The following is an 18,369-nucleotide window of genomic DNA, read 5'->3' on the forward strand; positions in this document are numbered from 1 at the left end:
ATTAATACAGATAATTTCCACAGAATAATAATTGTCATACAGTTATTATTCAGTCTCTGACAAATATCTAGATTTAATAATTCTTCACTTTGCACTCTGAAATGCCAAAAGATTTGACATTAAACCAAACTAAAAATACTACAGAAAACAGGATATCAATTAAACATTTTAAAGGATTATGATGCTAATTCCATTCAGTTCAGCTTTATTATTAAATGATAAATCCCATCTATGCAATTACATAGACAAGTTGGACCTCAAGGAATAAAGACAGTTGTGCCAGTGCCATGGGACTAGACAAAACCTGGGAGACTTTAACCCCTTTTTGTGCTGGGCTTTATGTGAATACCTGCCCACTGACAGGGAGGGCCAAGCAAGGGGTTATAAAGCACCCAAATCAGCCCCTATGCAGTGATTTCTCCACAAAGAACAAATCTCTGAGGGCCAAACCCAGAAGCACTGGGGTATATATTTTTCTTTCACACTTATAACCTTTAGTTATCAGCTATGTTTAGGGCTGATGTGTCCCTCTACTGTGGTTCAATGCAGTTTATCAGAGGAAAAACACTTTTGACTCAGGTTTTGTTTCATTTACCAGGATATGACCCTTTGGAACATTTATGAACAGAAAAAGCAGATACAAACATTGTTTCCTTATAGACTGCACCAGTTCCAATATGCTGCTACTTTATAGACATTTTAATAGTCATTCTCCAAAAACCAAAATAGAATTTTGCCTGTGTACAGAAACATGCTCTCAGAATAGAAAAGATGTTTCTTGATGTGGTGAAATGCTGCTTTTAAAATGACAGTATTTCTTATTTCCAGAGTGAAGTTCATCTATCATTCATAGTTTCCCATCCCATAACCCTGTCTCTTTGTTCACTATTTTCACATTGTTCACTAACAATTTCACAATATTTCTAGCAGTTTCTGCTTCTATTTTTTTTTGTACAGATGAATACTTAACATGTAAGTTTGCCTTTAAAAGAATAAAGAAAAAAAATATTAACCAGCTGTGCTCAAATATTTCTTGCTATAGGATTGTCATTACCTGGAATTGGTTTTCAAAGCAAAATTAAGGAGCTATCAGCAGCAATGCAGTCAGTAATCCACTCAGTGTTTATGCACCAGGATGAGGGTGGGCATTACCAAGAGAGACTGCACAGCACCAGTGGTGTTAATCACCAGCCCTGCCAAGCAGCTCTCGGGGTCTCTACCCACTGAAAGTGTTCACTGGTGACAGTAAAACTCCTTTGTATTTCTTATGCCCAATCCTTGTATTGCAAAGGCACTAATGATTCTGTAAAGAGCATTACTGAATCTATCAATATGAATGGAGAAATCCTGCAGTTTATTTGATATAAAACATAATCATATATGGGCAGTAGGATCTTTTTTTGACAGAACTGTGTCAAAGAGTTGTGGGATTTTGTTGCCTCAGTTTTGGTGGTGATTTTTTTTTTTTTTAAAGCCTCTTCATTATGTAGTTTTCAGCCTCAACAGCAAAACAGTTAATTGCATCTATGCCAGGTGTTTCATTAATCCGGTTAGCTGTTAGACAAACCCTGCAGGAAAACAGAAGACAACAGCCTCTCTGCTTACCCTCCTCCCCAGCCCATGCTTGCCTCCCCCTCCATTCCCCTATAGGAACTGACTGATGGCAGAACCACTTTGCTCAACTTGAAGGCTGAAACTATAGAAAATTCCATGCTTAGTCAGGAAAGGTGGAAAATCAGCAGAGGTAAGTATGAACTGCGTTTTTCCTGTGGAGACTTTAAGGCAAGAAGTCCAAATCTCTGGGATTTGGAGCCAATCACTGTGGAAGATGGACTGACCTACTCTAAGCAGATGCACTGGTGAGCATTTGACCTTCACAGGGAGACAAGAGTTGTTAAAGTTGCTAACATTGGTTATAGACTGGGCTTTTTGGAGAGAAGACAAAGAAAGCAGGAGAAATCCAGGAAAGAAGTTGTACTTTCTCAAGCTTTATTTGCTGTATTTAATCAGTCTTTTGTGAACCATCTTCGTTCCCACAGAAGGAGCTGAGTAAAGATCTCAGAGAGAGATCTTGAGAGCAAGAGAAAGGTGCTCAGCCCATGCAGCACAAGAACCTCTGTCTCCTAACTGCAACCTGGGAAACTGATTTCTGACACCAGAACATTGTGGGTCATTTTGTTCCTCATAAGACTTTTTTGAACCTTGCTCTTTTTGGTGCTATTGGAGCCTTTGTTTATTTACAGCATTCCCAGAACCACACATGGCTCAGGTTGGCAACCACAGCCCAGTGGGTATAACAGCATCCCTCTGGAACCCAGCCTGAATTAAGGCAAATGTTTACACTCAGAGATAAAATCAGAGAGAGATAATGGAAGGCAAAACCTGATAATAAAAAAAAAAATAGTACAATTATTAGCTTATTATACAGGGACACAAATTTACTGCACAATCTTAGTCTTGGCTATAAAATTCCAGCAACAGTGTCCTTCCTTTCCAGAGAAGGGACATCACTTTTCTTTCACCTGTGCAGCACTAGACAAACCACTCACTGGACCCACTAAAGGGGGGGATCCACCAGTGTTTGAGAGCCTACCCTCTGTGGATGAATGTGAAAAGACTTTTAAAAGAAATTTAGTACAGACCTTAGGAATAATTTCTTCTGAATCTTCAGGTAGAATAAGACAGGAAGATAGTGTCCAAGACACTCAGGAAAACTAGATTGGCTGAACCAGGAACAAATAAAGAGAAGTTCAAGATCCCGGGGCCCTCCTGCTGTAGTACACTCTACACACCATTGAAAATTGGACACTAGGACAGACTCAGGTTTCTCTTCCTTTCCTATGTTTGAATTTTTCCTGTGTAAGCTCCAGTCATTTTGCTCTGCAGCTAAACCCAAGTCTGCAAGGGATGATGAAGGGGATATTATAGCTGCCTTGTTTTGTCTTTGCTGGGATTGAGAATGATGTATTTGGGATTCAGCTGGTGTATTTACAGTAGTTTTAGTGACCCATAAAACATTGGATCTATATTTTGAAATATTTACAAGAGTAGCAGTCAACAGTTCTTTATCTACAATACTTTTTAATACTTCTGTCTCCTCCTCTCTTGTCACCTTTTTTCATGCTGCCTTTTTGTTGGTTTTCAGCTCTGATATTGTTTGCTGATTGTGACATCGTGCTAGTGACTGAGTTCCTCTAGATGAAACACAGGGCATTCCTAAGTGAACTTTGTTCTTTTCATTTTATTAACAAAAGGAAAAATGAGATGCATCCAAATCACCCATGCACCAAGTAAATTCCCACTCTGAGGGGGAACAATGCTGTCCATTTGGAGTCAGGTCTATCCATAACTGTACAACCAAAGACAGGGGGAGCAGAGACCTTACAGGATTTTTTCACTTTTTGCTTGGTATTAACAAACTGGATCAATTACTTTTGCAATCTGAAGCTTTTCTTTAAAAAAAAATAGGATTAGGAATAAAATTATTAATTATTCCTGGATTAGGAATAAAAGCAACAATCACTGCCCCTCACTTCCTCACCCTCCCCAAGATCCTCTGGTTAGAAATGACATTTATCAATTTTATAAATTTTTGCTGTCTACCTACTTGAACTTGCCTAGGGAAACAAGCTTTAGTTTCTAACCTAAATAGCATATGGAATAAAATTCCAGGATAAATATCGGGTAAAATAATTCCCTAAAACCAAAAATAAAGCAGCACTCCATAACCTTCCTATCAGTAACACTGGAGCAATTTTCCAGTTCAGACAAGCAGCTAAGGGAGGAGAAGGAAATACAAAGAGAAGGATAGGTTTAAATTAAATTTCAGACATAATTCTCACTCTTTAACCTCAGAGATACAGAAGCAAAAGGCTACCCAGTAAATGAATATAGCAGAACAATTAAGTTCTTTGTTTCATTGGCCTTTTTGTTTTTCTCTTCCTGAGCAAGGCAGTTATGATGAAGTTGGAAGAGAAGGAATCAAAACCCACCAAAGACCAAACCATTACCAAAAGGTAAGAGCAATGTTTTGTTGGGAATTTTTCCCCCTTTTGAAGCTCTTCTAACCTGGAAAGTTGAACCACAAACACATTTTAATTAGAATAATTCAGCATCCAGTCCTGATGGTCTATCAGTTATATCTCCAAATTAGCCAGTCCTAGTTATACTCAGGGAATAAAGGTAAGTGGAGTTATGGCTATTTGTATTGGTTACCACAGATTTCTAGAACAGTTCCTATACAACCTTAGGTCCCATTTGTAGTAGTACGGACCACACTGAATAAAGGAACAGGAGCTCCTTCAAGAGCAGGGCAGAGCTGGACCAGCTGGGTCCCAATGCCAACTCCCCCATCCTCACAGAAGGACTCACAGGATGGGGAACACTGAGGGGAAGAAGCTCCTGTAGCTGGACCAACAATGGACAAGGTACAAGACAGGTGAGAAAAAGGGTTCTTGTGACATTCCCTATCTAGCACTGTGTCCAGACACACAGCAACAGACACAGACCTCTCCCCCTGCTACCAGGGTTCCTTTCATTCTACATTTTCAAATTTTTGCTAACAAGGAGCCTGAAACTTCCACCCATTTAGCAAGGAGGGCTCAGAGCCTCTCCCAGGGTCACGACTCCGAAGGCCAGGCTCCAAGACAGGCAGCAGCTATTGCAGCATTCCCAATAAAATCGGGAGAGGGAGCAGTCCTGACTGCAGTGGCTGACAACTGTTTTAAGGCTGTATAATTATTTAGGGCAGGCAAGCCCTCAGGGAATGCCTTGAAGGAATGAAGAATCTTTTGCTCTTGCTTAGAGCTTTTTTCTAAGACAAGAATGCTGCGAAATGGGGAGTTGGTGTATGTTTTATACTTGCAATTTCACTGTCCTGTGCTGCATAGTTAAACTTCTGAGGCTCCCATTAAACATTTTAGCCATAAGACCCTCTTTGTGCTGAGTTAAATTATTTAATTGCACAGCTATCCCCAAATATCCAGCAACATGGATGATTTATAAAACCTGAAAATCATTAAATGTGTTACCTCTATGACAGTCATAGCAAATGTCCACTTTCAGACCTAACAACAAATAGCAATACTTATTCAGCACTTTGCATGTAAGTATCCAAAAATAGTTTACAAACATTAATGAAATAAACCAAACAAAAGGCAGGAAATGACAGATAAGCAAAAATATTGAGAAAAATTAAGCAAGTCAGCCATGGCCTCATACAGAATTAGTGACAATGGCCAAAACATCCTCCATGTCCTGCTCTGCACCACAAGAGCATCTAGAATCAAAACAAGATATTGATTTTGAATACATTTAATGTTTAAAAACAAGAGTAACCTTAATTATTTCAAATCAGTTTTTAAAAGCAAATGTATCTGTAATAATAATCATCATCATCATCATCATCATCATAGTTAGAAAGAAATTTTTGCTGCTGAAATGCATAAGCAAAAGAAACCTCAGGATTGTATACACAGGTATTTGTAGGAATTATGTTCCAAGGTGATCTCTGCATTTTAGCAGGGATGCCTATTGGAGATGTGTAGATGTAGATTAGCAGGGATGTGTAGGAGAACACAAAGAGCAAATATACCAGGCCCAGAAAAGTTTGCATACATGCAAACCCAAATAAACAGGATGGCTTGGCAAGTCATTTTAAAGGCAGGCTCTGTGTGTTCTATTACTAATTCTTCATGTTACCTTCCTCTTTAAAAGCTAGATAAAATCCAAAAGATTTACCACAAGAGATTATGGCAGCTCTGGACTTGAACAATGCCACAGCATCCCTTTTAAAGTTAAATCATACTTGACTATTGTTATAACAGTGTCCATAAAAATACAAACAACATGAGGGTAGTTCAGCTGCTGAATGCCCGCTGATAGTGCTTTTTATTGCATGGACAAGATCACAATTCATACACTAACCCCATTTTCCCAATTCCCCAAGTTTCATTCTGTCAGGATTTGGAAACGTTGTGGAATTTATACTTACAGCTGTAACGGGAGGAGGGAAACTGCAAGGGCTGCCAGTACCAAATGCTTAAAGAATCTGAGCACTGTGGTGGAGCAGGACCTATCAATGGGAAACACCTGGTGGTGGCATTTTGTTCTGCTCCAGCAGGTGCAGCCAATCTGCAGGGCCAAACCCTGATTATGAAATGACTACCCTTGGTTTTTGGAGAAGTCAGGATTTGCATCAGCAGCTTAGCATATCCTGCTTTCAAACCAAAGGACACATAAGGAGAAGGATAAAGAAAAATGTCAGATGACGAGGCTGGAAAAAAGTGGATAACCATCAAATTAATACTACTTTGGCTTCTAACATATAGAAAGATATACTTGGGATATAACATAGCAATCTACATATCTTTAGGGTACAGAATGTTATAGATTATAATCTATAGAGAGATTATTATAATTTCTATAAAGCATAACTAGGAAGCAAAATAACGCTGTTATAGAAGGTCTAGAAATATTTCCTTATTTTCATATTTTCCTGATTTGGGGGATGCAGCTCCCAACATAAAAATCCAGTAAAGTTTATTTATTAATTTTGCTTTCAGCCTGTGAGGAACATAAGTGCAAATAGGAGCAGTGCATTGCAGTCAGCTCTAGATACCTGAGGATTTTATGGTAGCAAGAGTAGGAAGATGGGAAGGAGAGAGGGAGTTGAAGGTGTTGGAGTGGAGGAGACACCAAAAGCCAAGCAGGAAATGAGTTTATTGCCATGGGGAGGACTGCAAAGGATACAAGACACAAATCTATAGATCACAGATCAGATAATTTTTTATGCTTGTTTGTGTATTTGCCCAAACATTAGCCAGGAGCATAATTGCTATGACAAAGTTATAGATAATAATAGTAAAATAGCATAAATAAGAAAAAAATGGATAAAATAAGAGAAACAGCAAAATATGGTTTTTAGAACAGACAAAAAGTGCAATTTATACAAACTAAAAGCACTCACAGTTGGAGAGAAACACAGGTTTTCTTTTATCTAATATTTTCCTTTTCTGTAAAAATGATGGTATATCAATAATATAAGAGGGAACAAAGAAAACAAAAAATTTGCAAATATGCTAAGAATGTGTTCATTCTCTATTATTAAACAGTTCAAGGGCAGATTCAGCTGAGCTTTAAATGCAATAAAATTATTTCAAAGCAACACTACAAGCATCATACAGTAATTGAGAGTAGAAAAACAAGGGTGATAAAACTGTCCTGTGTTATTGATGTTAGAGTTCCTATATGATGCATTTCTGTGACGGGATTATCAGAGCACTGATGACAACATGTACTTACTTATCAAACCAAACAAGGTGTCTCAAAAAGGAGAAATATTAAATTATGTGCTATCAGCCAGCTATTCAGCAAAACTGTGTACCTAGTATCTGTTCCATACATCTGCATTTCTGCACATGACCCTCACTAAAGTACTCTGTCTCTCTACAGTGTTTGCATAAAGAAAATCCTTTGATCTTATGAGAAAAGTTTCAAAATGGACCCATCTTAGCAATAAATTAAATTGCATCAAAAAAAGGCAGAATAGTCTTGTGCAGGTTACCAGTCTTTCTCCTACAATACTTATTCTCTCTTCTTGTCACAGATTTGTTTTATTTTGCTACAGCAATACATTATTACAACTTAAAATTCACATTCACCTGAAGAAAGCTGTGACATGCCTACCAAAAGAGACATACACTGCTTAACCTAAATTGACCCTTTTTTCCTTCTATTCTAATAGATCTTTTTTCTTTTTGTCACTCAAAATGAGTGTCTGATGTATGAGCATAAATTGTTAAAAGCAGTTTTAGGTAAAGGAAGAGAGAGTGAAGTGGAGTTTTCTCACAAAAGCCAACCTCAATTTATGTCAAAGAGGGTTAAAAGACCTTGGGATTAAAGCAATAAACTTGCTGCTGTCAAAGCTAAAACCCGCTAACAATTTAGTGCCAAACGCATGTTGTTCAATATCATTTCATATTATATTATGTCACAAGTAAGTGACAGTTCCACATCAGACTGACAGGGCTGATTTACTCTGAAGAATTCATCGACATTTTGCAGAGTCAAAGCTGACTTCATTTTGTTTGGATGCAGGGAGGGAAATCTCTCCCCGAGTTGGAATATTTGGCTGAATCACATGGTCCCCCCCAGACCCTCATGGCACAGAGCCCTCGGGCACGACCTGTCCAGCCCAGGGCTCCTCACCTTCCCCTGCCCTAAACCACCTCCAGCCCTGCCTTCTGGAAACTCCACTTTTCTCTGTGGCTCCCCTTCCTGCAATTTTAAAGTATCCAGCTGTCCTGGTCAATAACTGGAGAGTTTTTTCTTTCTGAATTCAAGCTTTTATGCTTCTCCAAAATATACCTGTTGTCAAGGGCTGACATAAAAGCCTGTGTTAAGAAAACACTACTGGCACCTGCTTATATTTTAAGTAGGTAGTAATAACTGCTATTTTTCCAGGATGGTAACTAGATCCCAAGGTCATGTGTAACGAGACCCTTCTAAGGCCAATGGCAACAATAGCATTTCTTTATATATAGATGTCTTTTGCAAGATATTCCCAGATGGCTTTTTTAATATGGGTTCCAATTCAAATTTCTCCCAGGGCTCTGAGACAATTCTGAATAAACATTCTTTGTTTTGTCTCACGAAAATCTAATTAATTTGACTTCTCTGTCAAGGTTTCAAAGCTTATTTATAAAGGGTGCTCTTTCTCCAAATATTCTTCTACAGTCATTTGCATCCTTTTCGATGTTCATTTCCTTCTCTTGTTGGCTACTGCTGTAAATCTGGAATTACAGCTCAGCTCCTGAAGCTGAGGGACCAAGTAGAACTGCACTGCACTCACAGTAGTCTTCCTACATGTGGAAAAAGGAATACTCCCCACTTCTTTTTTGCTTCTTTTTTAATTGTTGAGCAAAATTTCAGTTATCATAGTTTGCTCTTACCTTTATTTCTGAAACAAAGTTAGCAACGTTTCAGGTCTTTAGACACACATATCACTTGTTCTCCATCTAAATACAGGAGTGAGTACATTAGTGCCTGACCATTAACTTCTGTAAACCATGGGGTGATTCTTCTGTGGGATTCTTTGGGCAATGTTTGCTGTTCATCCAGGAAAACATTATTACTGCATGTAAAATGGTCCCATCATCCAACACTGGTTTGTTTTTGCTGACCATCTGCTGGACAACTCCCAGGCAGCAAAGGGGTTACCTTGTCTATTATGCCAGGGAGCAGAACTACTAGTGAATTGTTAGATGGGTTAGCAGATGGTTAATCTTATTTGACATTTAAAGCACTTGGAGGCAAATTTAGTGTTCACCCGCCCTGGAGTGTACAGCATGAATATGCTCCTACATATCTATTCCTGTTTAAAGTAGTAGCTCTAATGGCTGGAGGATATGCAATGCCTGGCATGAAGAGAGATTTCAGGAAAAAAGGAAAAAAAAAAGAACAGGTAAACACATATTCTGGTTTTAAAACTTTACAGTTTTCTCATATTGAAACACAAATTCTATTATTTTTGGATGACCATCTCATCCTGACACAGAAATACTCTTGCTAACTTACACATTCTTCTAGTTGATCAAATTCTAATATATTTTGTAAATTAATATTTCTGTGCTCTGTTTTTCACTGCCCCATCAGTTATGGGCACGACAGACAAAGACACACGTATACATGTTTCACTGAGTGCAAAGCCAAAGGTATCCTGTGATCCAGTGAGAAATCTAAAGGAGAATAAAGACATTTCTGCAGCCTTTTCCTCACAGAGTGCCCCTCAAATCCACTGTGGTGCACAATAAAGTCAAACCATCAAGGACTCAATGCATTTCAGCCAAAGAAAAGGGATGAAGACAGAGCTGTGACACAGCCTGAGACTGCATTTTCTCTCTGCTGTGAGGGGCACAGGGGTGGTGAGGGCACAAGGGACACATGGTGAGGCTCCCAGTCCCTTTTGCTGAGCTCCAACTGAGCACAGTCTCCCCTTCAGCCCTCTGTACCTCTGTGATAGAGATCAAAATGAATTGTCATGTCTCTTTTAAGAGGAAAATACCACAAGCTCTCTCAATACAGGCTGTGACCTTTCAATTTATGCTATGGGTTTACTCAGTGCTTGCTCTGTGGTTCATGATTAACTTGAAAGAGTTAGATCACACTCCCTTCAGGTCATCAAGAAGGAACTCCTGTTGACTGTTAGAAATCCCTCATGCAATAAAGTGCACATAGTATGGCTGTATAAGCTATCCTTCAAAGTTACTGCAGTTCAGTAATGAGGTATCAATTCTTATCAAAAAGCTCCTAAAAACATTTCTACTTACTTTTTTTTTTCTTTAATGTACTATTTAGGAGAAAACAAAGTGAAAAGCACCCACCTGGTTATTAATAAATATATCTGCTTTCATAAACTCCTTACAAAGGGTCACACAGCCCTCATACATTAATTAAACATTCTATGTAGATCAAAAAAGATGGTTTCAAGTCAAACTATAAAGGGTAAACTGAAATAAAGAGATAGTTACACCTTCCTGCTCAGCCACAGAAAACCCTTCTCCCTCCTCCTGTAACTGTGGTTGTGCTGATGCCCCAATGTGTTCTAGTAAACAGAGTAAAGAAATTTCATAAATATTTTCTTTTCAAAGCTCACCCATAGACTTCTTCTATTTCTTTATAGAAAAATGCTACATAGGCAAATCTTAAAACTTAATCTTCACTAGTAGGTACCCTAGAAGGTGGGGTGGCTTGAGAAGCAAATGCTGGACTGAGGAGTTGCATCTCTTGCTGCCACTGGAAGAGCAGGTCAGCAACATGGGCATTCCTTTTGTTATTTATTATTATCCACACCTCTGTACTTAAAACCTGCATGTTGGGGGTGAGTGGATTCTTTCAGGTGTTGTTTTAGTTATCCACAGCTGTACATTTCCCTTCATTTAGCAATGAATATCAGGCAATGATGGGAAAATCCTTCCTGTGCCTCAACACATGATTCCCGCAAATCAATTTTACACACTCAAGTTTCCAATGCAGTAGCAGCTCAAGCTCATTTAGCAAAATCAAATAGATTTTATTATATTACTTATATTTCTTCTTTCCATTAGGAAAGGGTGGAAATGCAGAGGTATTTAAATAGATAAACCAAACTGGAAGTTTTAAGAACAAAGACTGAGACTTTCACAAATAAGAACATTCCTTACCAAGATGTATTTCAGGATCTTTAACTCTCAGGACCTTACAGTTTCTCACTGCCATTACAAGCCTGGCTTTCTGCTCTTTCACTGTAGTAAGACCTGGCATAATTGGTCACACTGTACTCCTTGCTCTGTTTTACTTTCAAGAAAAATCCCTTTTTATTGCCCTGCACTCAGGTCTTTAAGACCCCTTTGTCTGTGGACTGTTACCCACCGGTACCACTGAGGGGAACTCGGGTCCAATTCACCCCTTTAGGGTAAGGAAGTGAAGCTTTTGAGCCTGACTTGCCCTGCTTCTTCTTTGACTTTTCCAGAGCCTTTAAAATGCTTCCTATAACCTGGAAGTCATCTGGGAATAAAGGTGTGCCTGCTGAGGTATCTGTACGTCCAACAGTCCCAGCTGGCGTCATCTGAGTTGTCACATTCACTAAAGCAGAATGAAAACAGTGTACACCAAACACAGGTGTTCACCATGCACCACAAACCTGGAAGAAAGGAGGGATCAGTCCTTTATATCAGAAAACAAATGAATTTCAGAGTTTTCTGGAATTCAGGGACAGGAAAGTTCACCTAAAATGACCTTGATGATTAAACCCCAATTTAAGCACTGCAGTGGTCAGCAAAGTACTCAGATTTTTAATTTATTATTTTAAATGAAGTATCTTCATGGATAATCCTTCATTTAGAAAAAGGGACAGGTGTTATTCAGTGATATGACTCACCTGAAAAACAATACTTTCAGTGTTTGCATTTCCATGTGAAATTTCAGAGGCTGAAGAAATTACTTTATGCATTTGGAGTGTTACTCTTGTCCTCACTTTTGAGTTTTTCTTTTTATAATAACAGCCATCTACTGCTATTACTGCAGCTTCTTGTCCAGATCTCCCTTTGGAGACTTTATGACTACTTAACACCATTTTTCAATTTCTCTACTTATGCATATACATCTTCAGTTCAGATATGAGAATTTGCTAATGGACTGCAACTTTTTTTCCAAGATTCCCATGTGTAGAATTTTACATAGGCTGATCCAAAATCTAAATTCTGCTTGCCAATGCCTTGTTCTAAGAATATGCATGTGATAATGAACCCCAGAATTATGCTACCATTTTGAAGTACAAATTTAATTTGAGTACAAAGGAGAGCAAAAGGTGTCAGATGGTATATTTACAATAACATTAAGGTGTACACGTTGTCAAATGGACAAAAAAAAACCCTGGTGTGCATGAAAATGTGGCCCCCTCCTGCCCTGTGTACATTTTTTAGCTGCAGATTGAAGAATAAATGGCACTGGTTAGAAAATGGAAAACATGTAGGCAGGCACAGCCATCTCCTGTTCCTGAGGTCACACCACTTTGCATTTTACCTACAACAAAGCAGATAATGCATCCATTTGGCTTTTTTCATTCATTGAAATAACTCTGTGACACTCTCTAGTGGAAGGCAGACATACACCACCTCAGCCACGCTCTCTGCACGGAACAGTCACGGGGAAGCGACCACGAGAAGGGAAACTGGCTGAAACAGAGCTTGGGCACTGTTGCATGTGTTTTGCTGCACTCTTATTTTTTAACACCACAACCAAAACACTTACAGACAGGTCCCTTCTGTTTGAAGCCCAGAGGATAACGTGGTACTGAAGCATAAATAAAGAGTGCCACTAGCAAGGAGTAACTGGCAGCAGACAAAGCCCAAGCCAGCAAACTGTCACGATTGCTCTAGAGGGTTTATAAGCTTTATCAAATCTGTGCTAGCTAATTCACTTGCAGAAGTGTACTGATAACACTGTTTTTTTCTCTTGCTTTTATTATGAAAAAAAAAAGACAGACAGGTCCTAAGGACAGATCCTTTTCACAGCTCTGCTCTCTTCTTCCAGCACATACCCTTCTACTGACAGATTACCAGGTTTAACTAGGGATGTCTTTGAGCCAGAAGTATTTATTGCAGTTAAACTCAATATATTTCCAAAAAAGAAAAGCTTCCCCCTCCTTCCCAACATTTACATTGTGGTTGGAAGCAACATTTAAAAAAAAAAAAAAAAAAAACAGATCCAATCTGGTGTTCCTTGTCTCACTGAATTTGTAAGTAGCTGGTTTTTTGCTACTCCCAATAAACATACTGAAGCTACCATTTCTGTGTGTGGACAAAAGAATTTTTATATATATATATACACATATATATATATACACACACACACACACAGATATATAAACATACACACACATCTATATCTGGGTGGAGCACTTGGCTGCTTTCCCTGCTTCCCCCCTGCCAAGCTTAGATGCAGTTTTTTGCATATTGTTAAACCAATGCTAGTTTATCAACAGCTATTGTTAAACAACAACTGCTATTAATCTAAATGACATCAATTAATACCACCTGCTGTAAATGCAGAGGAAGTTTGGCTTATACTTTTAACTGCAGCTTTTGAAGTATCCGGGACAGTATGCAGGTAGATCCATGGATCTCTATAATTTTCTCACCCCATCCATGTGACTGCTCAAAATGTTGCCTTTGGGGTGGAAAGGTTTGCAGAAGGGATGCCCAGTTTGAGCCCGTTGCCTTGTTCTGTCATTCTCCTCCATGTCTGGTTCATAATTTCTGAAGGCTTCCTCAAAGCCTTCTGGTGATCCTCCCAAGGAGCTCCATGCACAGCAGCCTGTGGGAAGCTGACAAAACACTGGAAAATTCTGCCAAATAATAAACAAACCAACCCCACGGTTTTTTTTCCAAACGTGTTGCCATGAATAACTGAGAAGGCACACTTGCTAATTTACTGCATGTTTATCTTTATGGAGTATTTTTAAAATAAAATATTTCACCCCCTCCTGCCTCTTCTTAATTTGTCCTGTCATTCAATTTCTGTAACTAATTTGAGGAAAATTCTCTAATGTTTCACCACACTGCCAAAGCATAGTTTTTGCCTGAATGTAATGCAGAACTATTTTAATTACAGGGAACATCAAAAATTACTCCATAACATGGGATTATTCCTTGTGCTAATTTCTACAAGTCCAAAGTGCAGATGTGACTGAATTCAGATTCCTGTTTCACACAAACACAAAGGGAAAAATTCTGCCTGGACTCTGTTCAACACAGACATTCATTGAGTATCTCCATGTTAAGTTTTAAACTAAATGTGGGTCAATATTTTTTTCTGAGGAAAGTTCACTAAACAACAGTTTTGAGGTCAACTATCATGAAACATGAACAGAACCTTCACAGAGATCAACCTTGTGCACCTGGCTGGGTCAGTTGGTTTCTAGACAGAAGTGAGTGGAGAGAAAGATCCTCTTGCAGATGCTACAGAACAGGATCTGAATGCAGGTTCTCCCAGATATTTTCTGCAGGAGCTCCTTTCTCTCTTGACCACAAGTGGTGCTGGGGGAGACCAAGAGCCTCTTCAGATATGAGACCAGGGATCTTCCCTTTTTTTCATAAGAAAAAAGATAAAAAGCTTTTCAGGGTAGAAGTGTTACCAGTTTACAAACTGGAAGAACAAGGATCATCAGGAAGCTCCTGTCAGTGATTTAAATCCTGTTATACTGTACCTGAGGGAAAAAAAAGGACACCAGGATCTGTCTTCTTCCTTGGAAGACACAAAATGAGTGCAGTGATGTGGAGGCAAAGATGCTGTCACAGGGTCATCACATCACTAAGCAGAACTAAGCTTTGTCACTTTAAAAATTCAAACCTTAAGACATTTTCAGTTACTTATTTCAGGTGCACATGTAAGGAGCAATTAGGGCATTACCTTCACTTTGAGTTTTCTTCTCAGTCTCTCTAAAACATTTAATATTTTCAGAAGATATGGAGGCTTTCCAGAGACAATATGCTTGCTGTAGCCAACCATGCCTACCATAGAAATTCCAGAAAATAAGACCTAATTTATAGTTAAAAGGATGAAATTCTGAATAATCAACAAATGAATAATAAACAAATGAAAATAGAGTTCAAAAATTCTGATATTCTGCATGATCAAACACACAAACTGTATTCACTTCCACCTAACCCCCTAACTATTTTACCTGTAAGAAAAATATTTCTAATTTTCACTGCTGTAAAATCATCAGGATTTAAGTGCTCTAAACAGTACAATGAAACTTATACAGTACTTTTCACACTATAATGTCTCATGATTTTTACACACAATGAAATATTAAATCACAAAACATTAATGAAAAACTACTAGAAGAGATAGTTTAGCATTTTCACAGCTGAAATTTAGAATTTCTAATAACTGAAGATGACAAGATGCACAATTGTAAAGAGGAATAATAGAAGACTAAAATTAGAGGCCTTAAAACTGCACTGTAGTCAGTTATTCTAACACATACACTGTGATCTTAGGCAACTGCTCAACAAACCTTGACAAAGGAACAACTTGGTTACTCTGACACAGTGAGAGAGGGAAATATCCAAAAAATATTCTGAAAACTTGGTTCAGTCCCTCTTTGGTCCAGAATGGCATTACCTGAAGCAAGATAAGAAGTTAAAAAAAATGTTGCCTGTTGTTTTAAATCCCAATATTAATTTTAAAATATAGGAAACAATCAGACATAGGAGTTTTGAAACCTAGTATTACTCTACTGGAGCGGGCATTTTTCATGAGACTTAGCAAAAATTATGCCTGCAATTTACCTCTCATTCTGAATTTTCACAGTTTGATGAACATCAAGATAGTTGTGAAAAAGGAAAAAATGTAGAACTAAATAACTGTTCAGATATCCACTCATTTTGTTCCCACCTCAAAGAAGAAATTCTAACTCTCATGTTTACAGCTCAGTGCACAAGACCATAAATACCTACAGTAACCAAAGATGTTTGATTACAAAAAAACCAATTCTCACATGAATGTGGTTCATACTAAGAGACCTGTAAAAGTTCTAAATCTGACTATAGAAGAGCTTACAGATATAAGTTATGATGGCATATTTAATATAAATCTAAGCAATTTCACTGCTTTTAGAAAAGAAATTAAAATTAAGGCAAAAGTTTTAAGCAGTTCAGGTGATCTCCAAACAGAGAAAGAAGGGGGTGGCAGCAGGAGAGAATGTGTGCACGTGCCTTCATGTGTAAAAGATCCAAGAGAGTTCAAGTAAAATCCAGCCAGGCTACGCAGAGAGAGTGTCACCAGAGATTTCTGCTTTTAGTCGTCAAAGTGCAGTGGTGAGTCTGAACTCCTAAGTGAAACCTGTCAGGCACAGCATTTGTATTAAGATAAACCTTGAAGGGAAAGCATAATTTACTTCTTGGATAATTTGGGAGATAATTCTTTCATAGACATCCACCCAAAATAGATAACCATGAGAAGAAAAAGAATTCCCCACCATTCTCTCACAAACAATAACTCTGTACACAGGGAAATACATCCACACATGGCACACAAAAAAACCCACTAGACCTCCTTCTCACATGCATTTCTACTCTTTTCAAAGCTACACTGTTCAAATCAAGAGTATTCCCTATAAATCCATGTTTAATAAAGAGCATTTAATGCGAATCTTTCTCAGTTAAGAACCAAAAATACCCAACTTTATGGGCCATCTGGGAATGCTTCCCAATCCAAATTTAGGGTCCAGTAACAAGTACTACATATAGCATTCTTGTGTGAACACTTACCCTTCCTGTGTTGAGTTTCCCTGAACTGGAACCACTCTCTCTCTGCACATGAAGGAAACTCTGTGGGGGATCAGAAACCTGGCACAGCCAAATGCCAGAGCTGGATGGACCCAACCACTCTGCTCCACACCCTTTCTCTGTGGAGACTCCATCCAGTCTCGTGGATGCTCATCTGCTCTAAACCTATGGGGGGACAGGAGGAAAGGTGTGTTAAGAGCTTTCTTTAAAAAACATCAAAGCTGAAAACCTTATGGTTTGAGGATTTGTTGAAAAACAAAACTTGGCCCCTCAAGTAAGGGCTCTTAAAAAGATGAAAAGCAATCAATGTAGCATTTACTTCCCATCCCACTACTGTACTAACTGTCAAACACTCTTGGAAATAAAAGTAGGAAATACTTCATTTTCTATTTGCTCAGGAAAAAAGCATCTTTCCATCAACTTTAAAAATTTTGACAAAAATTACTAGGAATAATGCAGGAGTAATTTTATTACAGGGGAAGTTATACAGAACCTTTTTAGGGAGCACCAAACTAAAGTCTTGAAAAACTGAGAACTAACCAATTTTTTCCAACTTCCTGAAGAAGAAAGTTGTTCAGAATTGTGAACATATGAAGTTGTTTCTCTCTTCAGTGCAAGCCCCAAGTGTGTTTAATAGTTTTGCTAAATATGATTGAAAGAAAACCATGCCTGAGGGAAATGATCCTTTGCTGGATATGTATAAGGGTTGAAGCAGCTTGGTCAATGAGTGACCATAGCATATGAATCTAAAACTAATCTCAAAGAGCCTGAGGGCACCCAAAGCTAACCTAGTCAAGTAGTTATTTTTTCATTTGCTCTGAGCTAAATACACTGTCTACAAAAGACTCCCTGTACACCTCACAGCAAGTGTTTTGTTTTCCTCACATTAAAAAAGAAAACTTTTAAACAAGATATCGTATTGTGTGCATAACAGCAAATTGAAAATAATTACATAAAAGAACAAGCAGTCTCTTAGTTGTCACTAAAATGACATAGCTCTAAAAAATGCTGAGAAAAATATTTGCCATGAGACAACTTCAGAGCTTAGATCTATCCCACATCATCTCAGATCCACCCTCGGAACATCTGGGGGGAGTGACCTGTCAGCTTGTGGCTTGTGATTCCCCACATGGAATCCATGGTCCACCACACCCTGGCTGCTGACCTTGGTCCTCCTGTCTCGAACGAGAGATGGGTGAGGGAGTGCTGCCTCTTGTCTCACCAGTGCAGGCACCCTCTCTTTGAAACTGCATGATGCCTCTTCAAAATATCAACCAATCTTTAAAAAACTAAAGAGAACTTTTGTAAAAATAATCCATATTACCTAAAACATTAGGAAATGTACAGAACTGATTTTTTTGAGTAAAATATGATAATGAACAAATCAGGTTATACTTCACAATAAAGCTGCATGAGACAGAACAACTGCTCTGTAAACAAGGGCAAGGGATGGGGTGAAAAAAATCACTGAAAAATATTAAGTCCCCTGAGCACCACAGCATGTGCAATTTTCATCGTGCTTCGAGACGTACTT

General features: G+C 38.4%; 1 long non-coding RNA gene across 3 annotated transcripts in view; it reads right to left on the bottom strand.

The window, feature by feature from the left end:
• Positions 1 to 16,979, bottom strand: part of LOC138117019 (uncharacterized) — a 27,932-nt gene extending 10,953 nt beyond the window's left edge. Inside the window, exon 1 of one of the 3 annotated variants that reach the window (XR_011154465.1) lies at positions 16,818 to 16,979. This is a non-coding gene — a long non-coding RNA (uncharacterized lncRNA). Of the gene's footprint in view, positions 1 to 5,992; positions 6,069 to 16,817 lie in introns of those variants that run through there. The other 2 variants (XR_011154463.1, XR_011154464.1) reach the window with 2 other exon arrangements.
• Between the last annotated feature and the right edge of the window lie 1,390 nt (positions 16,980 to 18,369).

This window comes from Aphelocoma coerulescens, chromosome 11 (assembly GCF_041296385.1).
Source record: "Aphelocoma coerulescens isolate FSJ_1873_10779 chromosome 11, UR_Acoe_1.0, whole genome shotgun sequence".
In the NCBI taxonomy this organism is placed as follows: Eukaryota; Metazoa; Chordata; class Aves; order Passeriformes; family Corvidae; genus Aphelocoma; species Aphelocoma coerulescens.